Source organism: Aegilops tauschii, chromosome 6 (genome assembly GCF_002575655.3).
Source record: "Aegilops tauschii subsp. strangulata cultivar AL8/78 chromosome 6, Aet v6.0, whole genome shotgun sequence".
Taxonomy (NCBI): domain Eukaryota; kingdom Viridiplantae; phylum Streptophyta; class Magnoliopsida; order Poales; family Poaceae; genus Aegilops; species Aegilops tauschii.
In genome coordinates, this window is record NC_053040.3 from 138,153,402 (window position 1) to 138,174,472 (window position 21,071).

Here is a 21,071-nt window from a genome sequence, read left to right on the forward strand (position 1 = left end):
ATAATCAAGTGATTCCAAAAGTCCATCCGCATGGAGTTTCTTCATGCGCTTTACACCAATATGACCTAAACGGCAGTGCCACAAATATGTTGCACTATCATTATCAACTATGCATATTTTGGCATCAATATTATGAATATGTGTATCACTACAATCGAGATTCAACAAAAATAGACCATTCATCAAGGGTGCATGACCATAAAAGATATTACTCATATAAATAGAACAACCCTTATTCATACTCAACGCTGGCACCAAATAACAATTATTGAGGTCTAAAACTAACGCGAAGGTAGATGTAGAGGTAGCGTGCCGACGGTGATCACATCGACCTTGGAACCATTCCTGACGCGCATCGTCACCTTGTCCATAGCCAATCTTCATTTATTCTGCATCTCCTGTTTCGAGTTACAAATATGAGCAACGGAACCAGTATCAAATACCCAGGCGCTACTATGAGCATTAATAAGGTACACATCAATAACATGTATATCAAATATACCTTTGTTCACTTTGCCATCCTTCTTATCCGCCAAGTATTGGGGTAGTTTCGCTTCCAGTGACCATTCCCTTTGTAGTAGAAGCACTCAGTTTCAGGCTTGGGTTAAGCTTTGGGCTTCTTCCCGGGAGTGGAAACTAGCTTGCCATTCTTCTTGAAGTTCCCTTTCTTTCCCTTCCCCTTTTTCTTGAAACTAGTGGTCTTGTTAACCATCAACACTTTGATGTTCCTTCTTGATTTCAACCTCCGCGGCCTTAAGCATTGCGAAGAGCTCAGGAATCGTTTTATTCATCCCTTGCATATTATAGTTCATCACAAAGCCATTGTAGCTTGGTGGCAGTGACTGAAGAACTATGTCAATAACACTATCAACTGGGAGTTCAACTCCCAGCTGAGTCAAGTGGTTATGATACCTAGACATTTTGAGTATGTGTTCACTGACAGAATTGCTCTCCTCCATCTTGCAGCTATAGAACTTGTTGGAGACTTCATATCTCTCAACCCAGGCATTTGACTGAAATATTAACTTAAACTCTTGGAACATCTCATATGCTCCATGATGTTCAAAACATCTTTGAAATCCCGGTTCTAAGCCCTAAAGCATGGCACACTGAAGTACTGAACTATCGAGTAGTCACCAGATCGAGCCTGCCAGACGTTCATAACATATGCAGTAGCTCCTACAACAGGTCTGTCACCTAGCGGTGCATCAAGGACATAATTCTTTTGTGCAGCAATGAGGATAATCCTCAGGTTACGGACCCAGTCCGTGTAGTTGCTACCATCATCTTTCAACTTAACTTTCTCTAGGAACGCATTAAAATTTAGGGGAACGATAGCTCGGTCCATTGATTTACAACATAGGTATGCAAAAATATTAAGACTAAGTTCATGATAAATTAAGTTCAATTAATCAAATTACTAATGAACTCCCACTTAAATAAACATCCCTCAAGTTATCTAAGTGATACATGATCCAAATCAACTAACCCATGTCCGATCATCACGTGAGATGGGGTATACGTCAATGGTGAACATCTCTATGTTGATCATATCTACTATATGACTCACGTTTGACCTTTCGATCTCCAGTGTTCCGAGACCATGTCTGTACATGCTAGGCTCGTCAAGTTTAACCCAAGTATTCTGCATGTGCAAAACTGTCTTACACCCGTTGTATGTGAACGTAGAGTCTATCACACCCGATCATCATGAGGTGCTTCGAAACGACGAACTTTGGCAATGGTGCATACTCGGGGAGAACACTTTTATCTTGAAATTTAGTGAAGGGATCATCTTATAATGCTACCACCGTACTAAGCAAAATAAGATGCATAAAGGATAAACATCACATGCAATCAAAATATGTGACATGATATGGCCATCATCATCTTGTGCTTTTGATCTCCATCTCCAAAGCATCGTCATGATCTCCTTCGTCACTAGCTCGACACCTTGATCTCCATCGTTGCGTCGGGGTCGTCTCGCCAACTATTGCTAACGCATAGTGATAAAGTAAAGCAATTACATGGCGCTTGCATTTCATACAATAATTAAGAGACAACCCTAAGGCTCCTGCCGGTTGTCGATATTACAAAACATGATCATCTCATACATCAACATATATCACATCATATCTTGACCATATCACATCACAACATGCCCTGCAAAAACAAGTTAGACGTCCTCTACTTTGTTATTGCAAGTTTTACGTGGCTGCTACGGGCTTCTAGCAAGAACCGTTCTTAACTACGCAAAAACCACAATGGTGATTTATCAAGTTTGCTGTTTTAAACTTCTTCAAGGACCGGTCGTAGTCAAATTCGATTAAACTAAAGTAGTAGAAACAGACACCCGCCAACCACCTTTATGCAAAACAAGTTGCATATCAGTCGGTGGAACCGGTCTCATGTGCATGGACATGTAAGGTTGGTCCGGGCCGCTTCATCCCACAATACCGCCGAATCAAACTAAGACGTTGGTCATTAGCAATATGACTATCACTGCCACAACTGTTTGTGTTCTACTCGTGCATATCATCTACGCATAGACCTGGCTCAGACGCCACTGTTGGGAAACGTTGCATGGAAAACAAATTTTTTTCTACGCACACACAAGATCTATCCATGGAGATGCATAGCAACGAGAGGGGAGAGTGTGTCTATGTACCCTCGTAGACCATAGGAAGCGTTTAGTAACGCAGTTCATGTAGTCGAGCTTCTTCGCGATCCAACCGATCGAGTACCAAACATATGGCACCTCCGTGTTCAGCACACGTTCAGCTCGGTGACGTCCTCGCCTTCTTGACCCATCAAAACGGCGAAGTAGTGGATGAGTTCCGGCAGCACGACGACGTGGTGACGGTGGTGGTGATGCTATCTCCGCAGGGCTTCGCGTAAGCACTACGAAAATATGACCGAGGGACGAAACTGTGGAGGGGGGCGCCGCACACGGCTAAGAGATTGTCATGGTTATGTGTGGCGCCCCCTCCTATATATATAGGTGTGGGGGAGGGGAGTAGCCAGGAGGCGCCCCAAGTAGGGTCAAATCCTACTTGGGCTCCTGCCCTGGCCCCCCCCCTTACCATATATGCCGGAGGGGGAAAGGAAAGGGGGTAGGGAAGGAAGGGGGAGTCGAATCCCCTTCCTTCCTTTCTCCCATAGGCCGGCTGTCATAGGGGGGTGCGCCAACCCCTTATGCGCTGGTGTGCTCCCCTCTAATGGCCCAATAGGCCCATCATACTCCCGGGGGAGTCCGGAACCCCTTCCGGCGATCCGATGACTACCCGGTGCAATCCGAAACTCTTTCGGTGTCCGAATAGTATCATCTTATATATCAATCTTTACCTCCGGACCATTCCAGAGCTCCTCGTCATGTCCGTGATCTCATCTGGGATTCCGAACAACATTCGGTCACCAAATCATATAACTCATATAACACTATATCGTCAACGAACGTTAAGCGTGCGGACCCTACGGGTTTGAGAACTATGTAGACATGACCGAGACACTTCTCCGGTCAATAACCAATAGCGGAACCTAGATGCCCATATTGGTTCCTACATATTCTACAAAGATCTTTATCGGTCAAACGATTTTGACAAGGTACGTAATTCCTTTGTCTGTCCGTATGTTACTTGCCCGAGATTCGATAGTTGGTATCTTCATACCAAGTTCAATCTCATTACCGGCAAGTCACTTTACTTGTTCCGTAATACATCATCTCGTGACTAACTCCTTAGTCATTTTCTTGCAAGCTTATTATGATGTGTATTACCGAGACAGCCGAGAGATCCCTCTCCGATAACAGAGTGACAAATCCTAATCTCGATCTATGCCAACTCAACAAACACCTTCGGAGATACCTATAGAGCATATTTATGATCACCCAGTTACGTTGTGATGTTTGATAGCACACAAGGTATTGCTCCGTTATCCGGGAGTTGCACAATCTCATAGTCGAAGTAATATGTATTTGACATTAAGAAAGCAATAGCAATAAACTTGAACGATCAAATGCTAAGCTAATGGATGGGTCTTGTCCATCACATCATTCTCCTAATGATGTGATCCCATTATCAAGTGGCAACACATGTCTATGGCTAGGAAACCTTAACCATCATTGATCAACGAACTAGTCAAGTAGAGGCTCACTAGGGACACGGTATTTGTTTATGTATCCACACATGTATTTTAGTTTCCAATCAATACAATTCTAGCATGAATAATAAACATTTATCATGAATAAGGAAATATAAAATAACAACTTTATTATTGCCTCTAGGGCATATTTCCTTCACTAAGAGCCATAAGTTTGTGAAAGCTCAAAATAAAAACTAAGTGGGTGTCCATCCAATTTGCTTGCTCATGAAGATCTCGGGAATGTGAGGAAGCCCATCATCGGAATATACAACCCAAGTTATATAATAAAAAACTCCCACTAGTATATGAAAGTGACTACATAGGAGACTCTCCATGTGAAAAACATGGTGCTACTTTGAAGCACAAATGTGGAAATGTATAGTAACATTGCACATTCTCTCTTTTTATCTCATTTTTTGCTGGGCTCTTTTTGGCCTTTTTTCTTTATTTCCTCACTGGAACAATGCTCTAATAATGATGATCATCACACTTCTATTTACTTACAAACGATATTACAACTCGATAAAACTAAAACATATGACTCTATATGAATGCCTCTGGCAGTGTACCAGGATGTGCAATGACCTAGCGTAACATGTATAAAAAATGATGAACAATGGCTGAGCCACAAATACTATGTCAGCTATATGATCATGCAAACCAATATGACAATGACGATGTCTGTCATATAAACGGAACGGTGGAAGTTGCATGGCAATATATCTCGGAATGGCTATGGAAATGCCATAATTAATAGGTAGGTATAATGACTATTTTGAGAAAGATATAAGGAGGCTTATGTGTGATAGAGCGTATCATATCACGGGGTTTGGATGCACCGGCGAAGTTTGCACCGACTCTCGAAGTGAGAAATGGCAATGCATGGTACCGAAAAGGCTAGCAAATTGCGGAAAGGTGAGAGTGTGTATAATCCATGGACTCACATTAGTCATAAAGTACTCACATACTTATTGCGAAAGCTTATTAGTCCTCGATGCAAAGTACTACTACGCATGCCCCTAGGGGGATAGATTGGTAGAAAAATACCATCGATCATCCCCGACTGCCACTGTCTTTGAGGATTGCCACTCCTTTTTCTGGCTCGACGCAACGCTGGAAGACTCCAGTGACGCTGCGCTTCACAAGCTCCCTGTTGATTATTGTGTATGCTGCGGCTCGTCGTTGCACTAGTCTTGCTGAGATCTCATCAGCCGGCAGCTCTCTGCTGACTAGGAACTTGAGGATGGGCTGGGCACATGAGGGAGCTATGACTTCTTCTTCTGTTAATGTGGCCACCATGACTCGGGCGGGTGGGTTGGGTGTTGCATTGGAGTCGGCCACCGCTTCTTGTGTCGTTGCAGTCCCCGAGCTGACTGCTGCAGTCCCCGGGCCGGGTTCTGAAGTCCCCGTGCCGCCTGCGGGGTTTCTCGAGCCGGATCCGGCTGTTTCTGGCGCAGGCGGTACGAAGATGGAATCCGACTCTGGAGACGGCTTGATGGATGGCTTGAGGAGGCGCTGGAGGGAGACGCCAGTCGGTATGGCTTGTCGGGTAGAGCCGATTCGTGCTAGGGCATCTGCTTGGTCGTTGTCGGCCCTTGGCACGTGAAGGAACTCGCACCCTTCGAAGTATCCGCTCATCTGCTGGATGAGGAAACGGTAGCTCGCCATGTTCGCGTCCTTGGCGTCCCAGTCGCCAGATGATTGCTGGACCACCAAGTCTGAGTCGCCGTAGCACAGGATCCGGCGTATGCCAAGTTCTTTGGCTAGCCGGAGCCCATGTACGAGCGCCTCATACTCGGCCACGTTGTTGGAGGCGGCGAAGTGGATCTGCAGCGTTTACTTGAGCTTGTCGCCTTTGGGAGAGGTGAGGACGATGCCGGCTCCCAAGCCGGTGCGCATCTTGGACCCGTTAAAGTGCATCCACCAATGGGTAGAGTCGGGAGCCGGCGGTAAGTACTGGGTCTCGGCCCAGTCGACGAGGAAGTCGGCCAATGCTTGCGACTTGATGGTGGTGCGGGGTTGATAAAAAATCGTGTAGGGCGCCAAGGCGATGGCCCATTTGGCTACCCGGCCGGATGCATCCCGGCTGCCTATGATCTCGGCGAGCGGGGCAGTGCACACGACCGTGATGGGGTGCTCTTGGAATTAGGGCTTCAATTTCTTGGCAGCGAAGTACACTCCATAGCACATCTTCTGGTAGTGCGGGTAGTTTTGCTTTGAGCTGGACAGTACTTCGCTGAGATAGTAGGCCGGCCTCTGGACTAGCTGGGCTCGGCCTTCCTCCGGGCGCTGGACCACAACAACAGTGCTGACGACTCGGCTTGTCGCGGCGATGTAGAGGAGCATGGGCTCCTTCTCAGTCGGCGCGGCCAGGACAGGCGGAGTGGTCAACATTTTCTTCAACTCATGGAAGGCTTGGTCGGCTTGATCATTCCACTCAAAGTGAGTGGACTTCTTCATGAGTCGGTACAGAGGAAGAGCCTTTTCTCCTAGTCGGCTGATAAAACGGTTCAGGGAGGCTAAGCAGCCAGTGAACTTCTGCACATCTCGCAGCTTGGTGGGAATCTCCATCCTCTCGATGGCCTTGATCTTGACGGGGTTGCACTCAATGCCGCGTTCGGAGACCAGGAAGCCTAGCAGCTGGCCGGCTGGCACTCCGAACACGCACTTCTCGGGGTTGAGCTTGATCTGGAATCAGCGCAAGTTGGCAAATGTTTCTTTCAGATCTTCCAGCAAGGTACCGCGCTTCTCTGTCTTCACCACAATGTCGTCTACGTAGACGTGGGCATTTCTGCCGAGTTGTTTCAAGAGACATTTCTGCATGCAATGCTGAAAAGTGGCACCGGCATTTCTCAAGCCGAATGTCATTGTCAGGTAGCAGAAAGCTCCAAAGGGTGTGATGAAGGCAGTCTTCAGGCGGTCAGCCGGGTCCAACTTGATCTGGTGGTACCCGGAGTATGCATCCAAAAAACTTAACAGCTCGCATCCGGCTGTAGAGTCTATCACTTGGTCAATCCGTGGCAGAGCAAACGGATCCTTTGGGCAGGCTTTGTTCAAACTCGTGTAGTCTATACACATACGCCACTTGTTATTCTTCTTCAGAACCAGAACTGGGTTGGCGAGCCATTCTGGAAAGAAAACCTCCATGATAAAGCCGGCGGCAAGGAGCCGGGCTATCTCTTCTCCCACGATTCTTCGCTTCTCTTCTGATAGTCGGCGGAGGGGTTGCTTGACCGGCTTCGCATCAGCTCGGACATGTAATTTGTGCTCGGTGAAATCCTTCGGGACACCCGGCATATCCTTTGCAGACCATGCGAAGATGTCTCGATTCTCAGGGAGGAAGTCGACGAGCTCGCCTTCCTATTTGCTGTCCAAGTTCGCCCCAATCACAGCGAACCTCTCCGGGTTCTCCGGGTCCAGAGGTATCTTCTTCGTCTCTTTCGCAGGCTGGAAGGAGCCCTGCGCGTCACAATCCTTGGGTTGGGGGACAAGGCCGGCTGCTTGCCGGCCATGGCCACAACCCGTTCCAACATCTTCTTCTCTTCTGCCACCACGAGGGACTCGGCCAGCCGGCTGCTGGCCATGGCACACTCGATGGACTTCTTGTAGTCGCCGGCTACTACGATGATCCCCTTCGAGCTCGGCATCTTCATCTTCAGGTAGGCGTAGTGGGGCACAGCCATGAACTTGGCCAAAGCAGGTCGGCCAAGCAGTGCATGATAGGGGCTCTCCAAATCCACTACCTCAAACCATATTGCTTCCCGGCGAAAATGATCTTTGTCTCCGAAGAGAACATCCATTTGGATCTTGCCGATTGGAGAGCAAGATAGGCCGGGTACGATACCATGGAAGACGGTGCGGCTCGGCATGAGCTGCTTCGCTTTGATGTTCAGCTTGTCCATGGTGTCGCGGTACAGTATGTTGATACTGCTTCCACCGTCTATCAGGACGCGGGAAAATCTGGTAGCTCGCCTCTCCGTCGCAAGGGTGACGTCCAAGACCATAGCATAGGAGCCGGGCGAAGGCATCACCTCCGGGTGGTCGGCCTGGCTCCAGCTGATTGGCTTTTCCGACCAGTGCATGAACTCGGCGGTGCTAGAGGCGACTACGTTTACTTCTTGGTGCTGCCGGCGTCGGCTGCGCTTGTCGTCGGCTTGACTCGTGAAGATGACGTAGGCGGCGTGCTCTTCGGGGAATTCGTCTTGGATGGCGCCGACTGCCGGCCGGGCCGCCGGCTGCTGGGGAGCTGGAGGCGGCGGGCCGGGAGGCGGAGGCGGCACCATCCCTTCGCCCTTGGTGATGCGGGTTAGCCAGTGGCACTTCCGCGTTGTATGGTTGGACGGCTTCGCGCCGCTGTGGAACTTGCAGGGAGCATCGAGTGCTTGCTCGTAGGAGAAAGACGGCTGCCAAGGTGGCCGGCCACCCTTCTTCTTGGGAGCGGGCCGCTCTTCGGGCTGCTCGTCTTCAATTGTGGCCACCTGCCGACTGGAGGAGGTCGGCATGGGGCCCTTGCGCTTGTGGTCGTTCTGGTAGGGGCGCCGGTTAGGGTCGCCAGCCGGCGTCTTGGGAGCCGGAGCAACTACTTTTCCCGAGGCGTCCACTCGGAGCTCGGTCTTCATTGAGGAGTCGGCGGTGGCATACTTGTCAGCGATGACTAGTAGCTCGTCGAGGGTAGCCGGCTCGTCGCAGAGGAGTCGGTGCTTGAGGAGGGTGCCCTCTCGGCACCCGGCAGTGAAGTACTCGATGGCCTGGACCTCGTGCACTCCCTCGCAGGAGTTGCGGAGCTCGGCCCATCGCGTGAGGTAATCGCGGGTTGACTCGTTGGGCCCCTGGACGCAGAGGGAGAGCTGGCGAGGCTTGGGAGGCCGCTTGTAGGTGCTAGTGAAGTTGCGGACGAATACTTCGGTGAAGTCCAACCAACTGTTGATGCTGTAGGGCTTGAGGCTATTGAGCCACGTGCGCGCCGTGCCCTGCAGCATCAGGGGGGCGTACTTCACGGCGACGCGCCGATTGACGTTGGCGATGCTGACGGCCGTGGAGTAGTCGATGAGCCAATCTTCCGGCTTCACCGAGCCATTGTACTTGGGCGTGTCTCTGGGGAGCGAGAACCCTTTAGGGAAGGGCTCATCGCGGATGCGGAGGCCAAAGCATGGCGGGCCGACATCATCTTCTTCTTCTAACGCCAAGGACCGAGCAAGGCGGTCGATCCTGTGGCGGGCGTCGTTCTCGCCGACTCCTTCTCGGCGACCAAGTCGTTCGCCAAGAGTCGGATGCGTGACAGGCGGCGGAGTGAGGCGTCTTTCTCTTCGAGGCGGGGGAGGAGGCAGGTTTCCTTGGTGCTCTACAGCTCGAGGGCGGCCATCCGCGTCGCGCTCGATGGTGATGCGAGTCCGGCTGCGACTGGCAGCCGGCTCCTTGTCTTTCTTCTGGCGTGCGCCGCTCGCAGTCGGCGAGCGGGACGTCGCGGCGTGTTCCCTGCGCGGGGGATGACTATCAGCACGGGCGCCGGCTTCGTGCCGTTCTGCAGCCGCGTCGATCAGCTGCTGGATCCGTCTTGCCATGTAGGGGAGCTCGTCGGCTCCCAGCCCATTGAGCTCTTCTGCGGCCGCCTGAGCGGCTCGCAGATTCTCGAGCGGGGTGGCGTAGACGGGGCGATCTGCGCCCAGCATGCTGGCAACGACTGCGCCGCGCTTCTGGACGAAGCCGGCTCGGCTCGGGCCGCTAGGCGGCGGCGTGCCGAAGGCGGCGCGGTCGACTTCGCGCTGGTGGGCCTCGGTGAGGCGTCTCATCGAGGCTATCTTCTTGCCCTCCGCGATGAGGGCAAGGCGGCGTGCCTCCAGGGTCTCGGCGTCGGCGTCGGCCGGGATGGGGACGGAGAGGTCGTGCATCGCCGCTTGCTGAGCGTCGCGGGCATTCTCGCCCGAGTTGGAGACGTGGCTGATGACCAGCACTTCGGTGACAGCGCTGCTGCCGCTGTCAGCCCGAGGGAGGGGGTCGTCGAAGACCACCACGTCGGAGGGGTAGGCGTCGAGCGACGCGGTGTCGGAGTCGATGAGCATCGGGTCGGTGGAGCCGACAAACTCCACATCCGTAGCAGGCTCGCTGGAGACGTGAAGTTGGTCGAGGAGGCTGACGAGACGGCTCTCGGGGTAGTCGGTGCCTGCGTCGGACGCAGGCTCATCGGAGATGCGAGTCTCGCCGAGAAGATCGGCGAGGCGGCTCGCTGCGCAGGCGTCGTCGACGCCTTGCAGCGCGTCGAGGCAACGCCATCGGGCGCAACAGGCTGGCTGCGCTCGCGGGGGAGGAAGAGGGTTCCCGTCCAGAACAGGTCTCCGGACGACGGTGCACCTGGCCCCACGGTGGGCGCCAAATGTCGGGTGGTTGGTGCGACATATGCCAAGGGATGGCTTATCATTGTGGGAGCCAATAAAACGTCGCCGGTGCCTGGAAACGGGATGAGGCGAAGAGATGCACGCCGGTGAATCTTACCCAGGTTCGGGGCTCTCCGAGGAGATAACACCCCTAGTCCTGCTCTGCGGGGTCTCCGCATGATCACTAGATCGGTAAAAGGTAGCTACAATCGCTCCTAGAGCTGTTGAGATCAAGGGAGAATAAGAACAAGGCTAGCTCTTGCTTCTCTCTATCTATGGTGGGTGTGCTATGCTTAGAAGGCAGCTCTATTCTCAGAGGCCAACTATGCTTGGGTGCGAACCCTTTGCATGGGTGCTCCGGGGGGTTTATATAGGCCTACCCCCGGGGGTACAATGGTAATCCGGCTGGGCTCTGGCCCCAGCCGTCAGTGCCTACGCTTGCCGGCTTCTCCGCCGGCTGCTGGGTCCCGCTGGCTGGTGGGTCCTGCCGGCTGCCGGCTACTCGGTCGACAGGCCGGCCCCACTGCATAGGGTCTTGTCGGCGGCTGCTTACTGTAGCCTCGCCTGTGATGACGAGGGCTTTGTCGAGGTAAGCGTGGCTACAGTGGGCCGCCTCGGGGGCTATCACTGTAGCCTTACCTCGTCTTGTCTCCTTAATGGGGCTCCTGCTTCGAGGAAGGGAGTAGCCGGCTTCTGGAGGCCGGCTATGCTCTTGGACGACTGGGAAAGGCCGGGCCGCCTTCATGCCTCTCTCTGGCCGAAGGGACCCGCCGCCCACGGGCCGTACGGGAGTCGGTCGTGGGTGACGTCGAGGCCAACATGGCTACAGTGCCGAGCCGCACGGGAGACGTCCGTCCCGTACGGCCTCCTGTAGCCATGCCCGCCTGGGGCGTCGGGGGTAGTAGGCCGCACTGTGGCCACACCCCGTCACGTCGCCGTTATGTGGGAGTGGTTTGGAGTGGTTGTGGTCTTGGCCGGCTGCTAGGAGTCGGTGTCCTTCTTGGTCGGCTTCTTGGAGGCGGCCACCCCATAGTCGTCCTGGGGAGGAGTTGGTGAGGCTGGGTCGCCTTCCAGGAGTCGGCTTTAGTGGTAGCCGGCCAGGGAAGGCGGCCCATTGCTCGGAGCGCTTGGAGGCCCGAAGGCCTGATAATTTTTTCAGAAGAACCAGACGCAGTCGGTTAGGCTACCCGTGGCCATTTACTCCGACATTCGTGGTCGGGTTTTGTCTTTCGTTTTGCATTTTGTTCATGTCATGCATCTCATATTATGTCATCATGTGCATTGCATTTGCATACGTGTTCGTCTCATGTATCCGAGCATTTTCCCCGTTGTCCGTTTTGCAATCCGGCACTCCCACCTCCTCCGGTGCACCCCTCTTGTTTCTTTTCGTGAGCGGGTGTTGAACGTTCTCGGAATGGACCGAGGCTTTTCAAGTGGCCTTGGTATACCACTGGTAGACCACCGTCAAGTTTCGTTCCATTTGGAGGCCGTTTGGTACTCCAACGGTTAACCGGGTAACCGCAGATGCCTTCTGTGTGTTGCAGCAAAAAACCCTCTCTAAACAGCCCAAAACCCAGCAAACTCACTTCCATGCTCTAGGTCGTTCGATCACGATCGTGTGGGCGAAAACCGCACCTCATTTGGAGCCTCCTAGCTCCCTCTACCTATATATTTGCATCCCTCCCGAAATACATTCGCAGTTCAAACCCTAACCCGCTCCTCCGCGCCGCCGGACGTGTCCGCCCGGGGCCGGACAAATCCCGCCGCCGCCCGCAGCCACTCACGGCACAACACGTCAGCGTCCAGCGCCCACATCACCGCTGGCCCATCAGGGCCCTCTCGGCCCGCGCCTCCTCCGCCTCCCGGCCCGAGCCGCCGCCGCCGGCGACGCCGCGCCCCGTAACCGGCCGCCGCCGCCTCGCCGTCCTTCGCCGCCGACCCGCGCCCCGTCTCCGGCTCCTTCCCCGCGCCTCTCTCCATCTCCCCCGCCGGCCACGCTGCTGCTCCGGCGAGCTCGCGCCGCCGCCGCGCGGGATCCCGATCCCGATCCAATCTGGGACAGTGCGTTGACCTCTCCCCCTCTGTTTTTTTCTTCAAGTCCTTTATCTTTCACAGTACATGCACCTGTTCATTGCATCATAACTCTCTGCATATACCTCCGTTTCGCGCGTGTAATATATCGAAATGTTCGTCTCGAGATGCTCTACATTTTGTTCCATTGCACCATGTTCATTTGAGTCCATCTTGATGCCCAAATCTCTAGTTCAAGAGTGCTAGTTGCTGTTGTCTGCTGTTACTTATCAGAACTTGAGAATTTGTTATTTTTGTTGCATTTAATCTGTGCATCTTATGGGCATGAGCTCTACATGTGTTTTGTTGTATGTCATGCCATCTTTCCAGTGGTGTATGCCATGTATTTTTGTGATCTCTGTGGTGACTGTTGTTAGCACAAGCATGCAAACTAGGCTCCGTAATGTTTCTGATTTCAGGGACAGTCATTTCTCTAAGTCTGTGACTGTTGTTATTTTGTTGCTATGTATCCATGTGGCTACAGAGAGATCCATGCTCCTTTTGGAGATGTTCACTAAGGATGTTTTGTAGATATTGTTGTAATTGATCCATTACTGCCTTTGTTTGCAATTATGGAGTGCCATAGCATGACTCAATCTTGCTCTACTTTTGCTATAAAATATTTCTGGCAGATTGTTTACGTGTTATTCAATTTTGCCAAGCTTGTTGTAGTTGTTTCATACATGCTATGTAATTTATCTTGCCATGGATAGCTTTATAGACATACCATCTTGCTGTAGGTATCCTTGTTTTGTCATGCATTGCTTTGTGGTGAGTGCATCAAGCTCACCAAGATGCCCTCATAATGTCAGTTTCTGCCATGCTCTGTTTTCTGCCAAGTCTGAAACCTGTTAACGAAACTTGCTATGTTTACATGGTTGCCATCATATCTTCTTATGGTCATTAAGGGACTTTTGTCATATGCATTTAGTAGAATACTGCCGTGCCTTGTTTTGCCATGTTAAGTTCCTGTAGCATGTTGATTTCGTGCTCGGAACATTGCTACCTGATGCCGTTTCTGCCATGTTCAGTAATTTCTCCAAGTCTGTGAACCTGTTATCTTTTGCACTTTTCCTTGTTTGTTTGAACCTATTATATTGTGATCTAGCCGTAGCTCAGTGTACATCTTTTGTCAAGCATCTCCTGTAGATTACTGCCATATGCTTTGTTGCTATGTTGGAGTGCTGTAGCATTGTTACTTGTTGCATTCTATGTGCTATCATGCTGTTAATCACAAATTCGTGTCATTCTTGTTTTGCTTGCCATTTGCTAACCGTGCATCCGTTTCCGGTGATCTTTATATCGATTTCAACCGAAATCATCTCATCTTTCCAGTGGCATTCTTTGTTTGCCAAGTTACTGCCTTGTTCATCATTTTTCTTCCGGAGCACGCCGCATATCATTCATGTATTGCATCATGTTGCTTGTGCATTCCCCGTGATTGATTGTGGTTCCGTTGCTTGTGTTCTTGTTTTGGGTAGAGCCGGGAGACGAGTTCATGAATGAGGAACCTGTTGAGTATGCTTACGAGGATCAAGCTTTCGACAACTCTGAGAACCTTGCAGGCAAGATGACCATACCCTCGAAATCACTTCTATCTTTGCTTTGCTAGTTGTTCGTTCTATTGCCATGCTACGCTACCTATCACTTGCTATATCATGCCTCCCATATTGCCATGTCAGCCCCTAACCATCCTTTCCTAGCAAACCGTTGTTTGGCTAAGTTACCGCTTTTGCTCAGCCCTTCTTATAGCGTTGCTAGTTGCAGGTGAAGATGAAGTTAGTTCCATGTTGGAACATGGATATGTTGGGATATCACAATATCTCTTATTTAATTAATGCTTCTATATATTTGGTAAAGGGTGGAAGGCTCGGCCTTATGCCTGGTGTTTTGTTCCACTCTTGCCGCCCTAGTTCCCGTCATACCGAGATTATGTTCCTTGAGTTTGCGTTCCTTACGCGGTTGGGTGATTTATGGGACCCCCTTGACAGTTCGCCTTGAATAAAACTCCTCCAGCAAGGCCCAACTTTGGTTTTACCATTTGCCACCTAAGCCTTTTCCCCCGGGTTTTCGCGAGCACGAGGGTCATCTTTATTTTAACCCCCCCGGGCCAGTGCTCCTTCGAGTGTTGGTCTGAACTGAGTAGACTGCGGGGCCCCCTCATGGAAACTCGAGGTCTAGTTTTACTCGTAGGATGTCTCATCCGGTGTTGCCCTGAGAACGAGATATGTGCAGCTCCTATCGGGATTTGTCGGCACATCGGGCGGCTTTGCTGGTCTTGTTTTACCATTGTCGAAATGTCTTGTAAACCGGGATTCCGAGACTGATCGGGTCTTTCCGGGAGAAGGTTTATCCTTCGTTGACCGTGAGAGCTTATGATGGGCTAAGTTGGGACACCCCTGCAGGGTATTATCTTTCGAAAGCCGTGCCCGCGGTTATGAGGCAGATGGGAATTTATTAATGTCCGGTTGTAGAGAACTTGTCACTCGACTTAATTAAAATACATCAACCGTGTGTGTAGCTGTGATGGTCTCTTCTCGGCGGAGTCCGGGAAGTGAACACGGTTTGAGTTATGAATGACGTAAGTAGGAGTTCAGGATCACTTCTTGGTCATTGCTAGTTTACGACCGTTTCGTTGCTTCTCTTGTCGCTCTCTTTTGCGTATGTTAGCCACTATATATGCTTAGTGCCTGCTGCAGCTCCACCTCATTACACCATCCTTTCCTATAAGCTTAAATAGTCCTGATCTCGCGGGTGTGAGATTGTTGAGTCCTCGTGACTCACAGATTCTACCAAAACAGTTGTAGGTGCCGACGATGCCAGTGCAGATGACGCAATTGACCTCAAGTGGGAGTTTGATGAGGAACGTGGTCGTTACTATGTGTCTTTTCCTGATGATCAGTAGTGGAGCCCAGTTGGGACGATCGGGGATCTAGCATTTGGGGTTATCTTATTTTCATATGGATTTTGACCGTAGTCGGTCTATGTGTGTATTTTGGATGATGTATGGATTATATTTATGTATTGTGTGAAGTGGCGATTGTAAGCCAACTCTCGTTATCCCATTCTTGTTCATTACATGGGATTGTGTGAAGATGACCCTTCTTGCGACAAAACCACAATGCGGTTATGCCTCTAAGTCGTGCCTCGACACGTGGGAGATATAGCCGCATCGTGGGCGTTACAATCTCCCCTACTGTTGCATCCTGGAAATGGAGATTCAAGTCTGATTTTGGCAACTTGAGCTTTAGAGCTGGTGAGCATAAGAAGCATTTTACCACTGCCTTTGTAAATTCCATAAGATAGTTTTATACTTACGTTTTCATACCTTTTTATATGACCCCCCCCCCTACACCAAAGGTGTGGGCTTAGTGAGGGAGTCCTGGACTAAGGGGTCCTCGGGCGTCCGGCCTGTTATCCATGGGCCGGACTGATGGGCCGTGAAGACATGAAGACCGAAGACTATGCCCGTGTCCGGGTTGGACTCTACTTGGCGTGGAAGGCAAGCTAGGCGACCTATTATGAAGATTTCCTCCTATGTAACCGACCTCATGTAACCCTAGATCTCTCCGGTGTCTATATAAACCGGAGAGCATAGTCCGGATAGGACAGAGATTCATTAACATATTCACAGAGGCTAGACTTCTAGGGTTTAGCCATTACGATATCGTGGTAGATCAACTCTTGTAACACTCATATTCATCAAGATCAATCAAGCAGGAAGTAGGGTATTACCTCCATAGAGAGGGCCCGAACCTGGGTAAACATCGTGTCGATGTCTCCTGTTACCATCGATCCTATACGCACAGTTCGGGACCCCCTACCCGAGATCCGCCGGTTTTGACACCGACATTGGTGCTTTCATTGAGAGTTCCACTTTGCCGTCGAAGTAAGGCTCGATGGCCCCTCCAATCACCGGCAATGGCGTCGTTCAGGGAGAAATCTTTTTCCCCGGACAAATCTTTGTGTTCGGCAGCTTCGTACTGCGGGCCAACTCGCTTGGCCGCCTAGAGCAGGTCGATAGCTACGCCCCTAGCCATCAGGTCAGATTCGGAAGCTTGAATTACGTCGCGGATATCCGTGGACACTTGATCTTCGATGGATTTGAGACCGTGGCGATCACTACCCCTCTCTCCGATGAACTTGACTTAAATCTGTCATCGGATCACAACCAGGAGATGGATCCTGTTGCTACAACGGCCTTAGAGCCAAAGCAGATCGCGCCCTCCAAGGCCATAAAGTCCGCGGCATTGGAGCCGCGCACGGACTCGACATCCTGCAATGCTTGCGTCGACGGAACCCCGGACTCGTCTCTGGCTACACGTTCCGGACCGGATACACCTGTGGACACCGAGCTGGATCGGTTGTCGATTTTCAAATTTGGCGCCGCAAACATCTTCCAGCATTCGCCTTTGGGTGATGTACTAAATTCTTTGAAGAACTTGACCCTGGAGGAAGACTCACAGCCGAACTATATTCGGTTTGAGCTAGAGGCGGACGATGAGGAATTTTGCTTCCCACCCGCCACCCACTTCATAGCCACCGTCGACGACTTAACCGACGTGCTTGACTACGGCTCCGAAGACATCATAGGTATGGACGACGATGCCGAAAATGAGCAAGGCCAAGACCCGCCATTCACTGGACGTTGGACGGCCACCTCCTCGTATGACGTGTACATGGTTGATACACCCACAGGATCTGGCGACGACAAAGAAGAGCCGAATATGAACAAACCCTCTGAGACGCGGTTCAAGCGTCGGCGCCCCAAACGCCATTCTAAGCCTCATCGCTCAAAGGATGGCAACACTGGTACCGGAGAAAATAGCACCCCGGGTGACGCCGAAAACAATGAAGACCCCGTCGGTGCGGCATCCGAACAGGAGGAACATGACAACAGGCAAGACAACCCTGATGAACAGGCCACAGAAGATAACTCGGAGGACGATAGTTACCATCCACCCTCCGAGGAAGAGACAAGCCTCGGCAACGAAGACTTCATCGTGCCGGAGGACCCTGTGGAGCAGGAGCGCTTTAAGCTTCAGCTCATAGCCACTGCAAGGAGCCTGAAAAAGAAACAGCAGCAGCTTCAAGCCAAACAAGATCTGCTCACAGATAGATGGACTGATGTCCTGACTGCCGAAGAATACGGCCTCAAGCGCCCAGCTAAGAGCTACCCGAAACGCAGACTGCTACCTCAATACGACGAGGAAGCACCAGAGCATACATCTCCCTCGCGTAATGCGGAACGACCACCGCGTGGTCGAGACAGGGTGGCCGACCGGCCACCCCGCGGTCGGAATAAAGCGGCAACTCAGGCCGAACAGCAGCCTGCCCCACCACCCCGAAAAAATAAAGAAAGAGTTCGGGGTCACACATACGACCTTCGGCAGACCCTGGACAATAAAGCAGGACATACAAGATCGATCTACGGATCGCGCGGACGTACCTCAAGGCACGACGATGGCTACCTATTCGGACGTGACAAACCTAACCACGTCCGGGCCGAATGCCGCAGACGGACTCCATCAGAGCTACGCCGCGACGCGGCTCGATACAGAGGTGCCACACACCCTCTCGGCTTCACGGACGAGGTACTGGATCACGAATTCCCCGAGGGATTCAAGCCCGTAAATATCGAATCATACGATGGCACAACCGATCCCGCAGTGTGGATCGAGGATTTCATTCTCCACATCCACATGGCTCGAGGAGATGACCTCTACGCCATTAAATACCTCCCACTCAAGCTCAAAGGGCCAGCTCGGCACTGGCTTAACAGCCTGCATGAAAATTCTATCGGCAGCTGGGAAGACTTGGAAGAAGCTTTCCTAGACAACTTCCAAGGAACATATGTCCGGCCACCAGACGCCGATGATCTAAGCCACATAGTTCAACAACCTGGAGAATCAGCCAGAAAATTCTGGACTAGGTTCCTAACCAAAAAGAACCAGATCGTTGACTGTCCGGATGCCGAGGCCTTGGCAGCCTTCAAGCATAGCATCCAGGATGAATGGCTCGCCCGCCACCTCGGCCAAGAAAAGACGAGGTCCATGGCAGCCCTCACGGCACTTATGACCCGCTTTTGCATGGGAGAAGACAGTTGGCTGGCTCGAAGTATAAACACGACCAACGAAACAAGCCCCTCTGAGGCCAAAAATAGCACCGGCAAGCTCCGGCGCAAAAGAAACAAACGCCGAAGCAATGGCGATAACACCGATGACACAACAGTTCATGCCAGATTCAGTGGCTCCAAGTCCGGCCAGCGAAAGAAGCCCTATAAAAGGAGCAGTGGAAAACCATCCAGCTTGGACCGCATACTCGACTGTCCTTGCCAAATACATGGCACCCCAGACAAACCGGCCAACCATACTAACAGAGATTGCCGGGTCTTTAAACAAGCCAGCAAGGTAAATAGCAGAAACAAAGAAGGGGAATCACAGAGCGAGGACGAGGACAAAGAGCACCGGCAGCCGGACACCGGGGGGCAAAAGAAATTTCCCCCTCAAGTCAAAACGGTAAACATGATATACGCTACACATATTCCCAAAAGGGAGCGCAAGCACGCACTCAGGGACGTCTATGCGGTAGAGCCCGTCGCCCCGAAATTTAATCCATGGCCATCATTCCCGATCACATTCGACCGCCGAGACCATCCAATTAGCATCCGGCATGGCGGTTCAGCTGCACTGGTCCTCGACCCAATCATCGACGGATTCCACCTGACTCGAGTCCTAATGGACGGCGGTAGCAGCCTCAAACTGCTCTATCAGGATACAGTACGTAAAATGAGCATTGACCCCTCACGAGTCAAGCCCACGAAGACTACCTTTAAAGGAGTCATACCAGGCGTAGAGGCACGTTGTACGGGCTCAATAACGCGGGAGGTAGTATTCGGTTCCCCGGATAACTTCCGAAGTGAAGAACTAATCTTCGATATCGTCCCATTCCGCAGCGGCTATCACGCGCTGCTCGGACGAACCGCATTCGCTACATTCAACGCGGTGCCACATTTTGCTTATCTCAAGCTAAAAATGCCCGGTCCACGGGGAGTCATCACAATAAATGGAAACATGGAATGCTCCCTCAGTACAGAGGAATGCACCACCGCCCTAGCAGCAGAAGTACAGAGTGGCCTTCTCAAGCAACACTATAATCAGGTTGCCGAGCCCCTCGACATTATTAAGAGGGTCCGGACTACACTGTGGAAGGATAGCTCGGCTCGTCACGAGCCAGTCTAGCAAATCCGGCCTTCGTCCCAGCCCCGACGAGGCAATGGTATTATTACCGCGCGCATTTAAACTACGCACTCATGGGGTGCTGACGGAGGCACAACTCGCTCGTAATCCACAGTACGGCTTGATAGACCCTGGGATTCACATGTTTCTGCTTTTTCTTTGTACAGGTCTTCCTCCCTTTTCAAGGGCTATACGGACAACCTGCTGGCAGAACACACCAAGGAGGCAAGGAGCTCTGGCGTACAAGGGAACCCCCCAGGTGGTTTCGAATAAATGATTACTATACTTGTTTTACATACCCGCACGCAGCTCGCCCTTGGTTACGGCATTTTCAATAGCCTTACTTGCTTATCGCATTACTTGTACAAAGTACGCCTTGACGTACTGATTACACCACAACGGTGAATAAATGGTGGCGTCAGCCAATTACTTCATTTTTTCGTTTCCTCACCTCAGTATTTATTACTCATTGCACACGTACACGATGGTACGTACTAATACGCCAGGGGCTTAATAACACCCCGCATCACGGCAATAAAAGTCCGAACACTTTGACAGTATAGTTCGGCACCCCGAACTTATAGCATTATATGCATCGGCTCCGAATCATGTCTTTGGTCAACAGTTGGGTTGCCCGGCTCCTGTGCTTACTACCTTACATTCTGCTATATCGACTAGGGTAGTAAAGGGAGAACTACTGCGATTGTGTCCCGGTTCTTCCGGACGAGCACCTCAGTAGAGAAAGCCGAAAACTGGCTGTCATGATGCGGCGAGAGCCGGTCAGCTGTTCGTGAGGTTCTAAATCGTTGGAGATTTTCCCGCTTTTTGCGAAGAATCAGTTCTTCTGATTAGGCGTGTATAGCGCTCCTAATTCGGCCTTCCGAACACCAGGGGCTTCGCCAACTTTATTAATTGTCAAACTCCTATGGCCAAGTGGGGACGGTAAAGGCCGCATAGTATGGTTGCCTCGTTCGTTGTGCTAAACACCTCCTTTAAGGACCAGAATGTGGAGTAAAGAGTGTTTAGATTTATCCCGAACACCCCCGTACTATCTACGTGGGGGCAGAAGTCGACGACTGGTCATCCCTCAGATTTAATAAACGGCCGCACGGGAGGTAAAATTTAAAATCATAAACATTATACTACATAACATCTTTGTTCCATATTATAGGGCAAGATAGTACACATGTTCTTATGGGAATATAATATCCTTTGAACATTGCTCCGCTGCAAGACGGGAACCCTCCAGGAC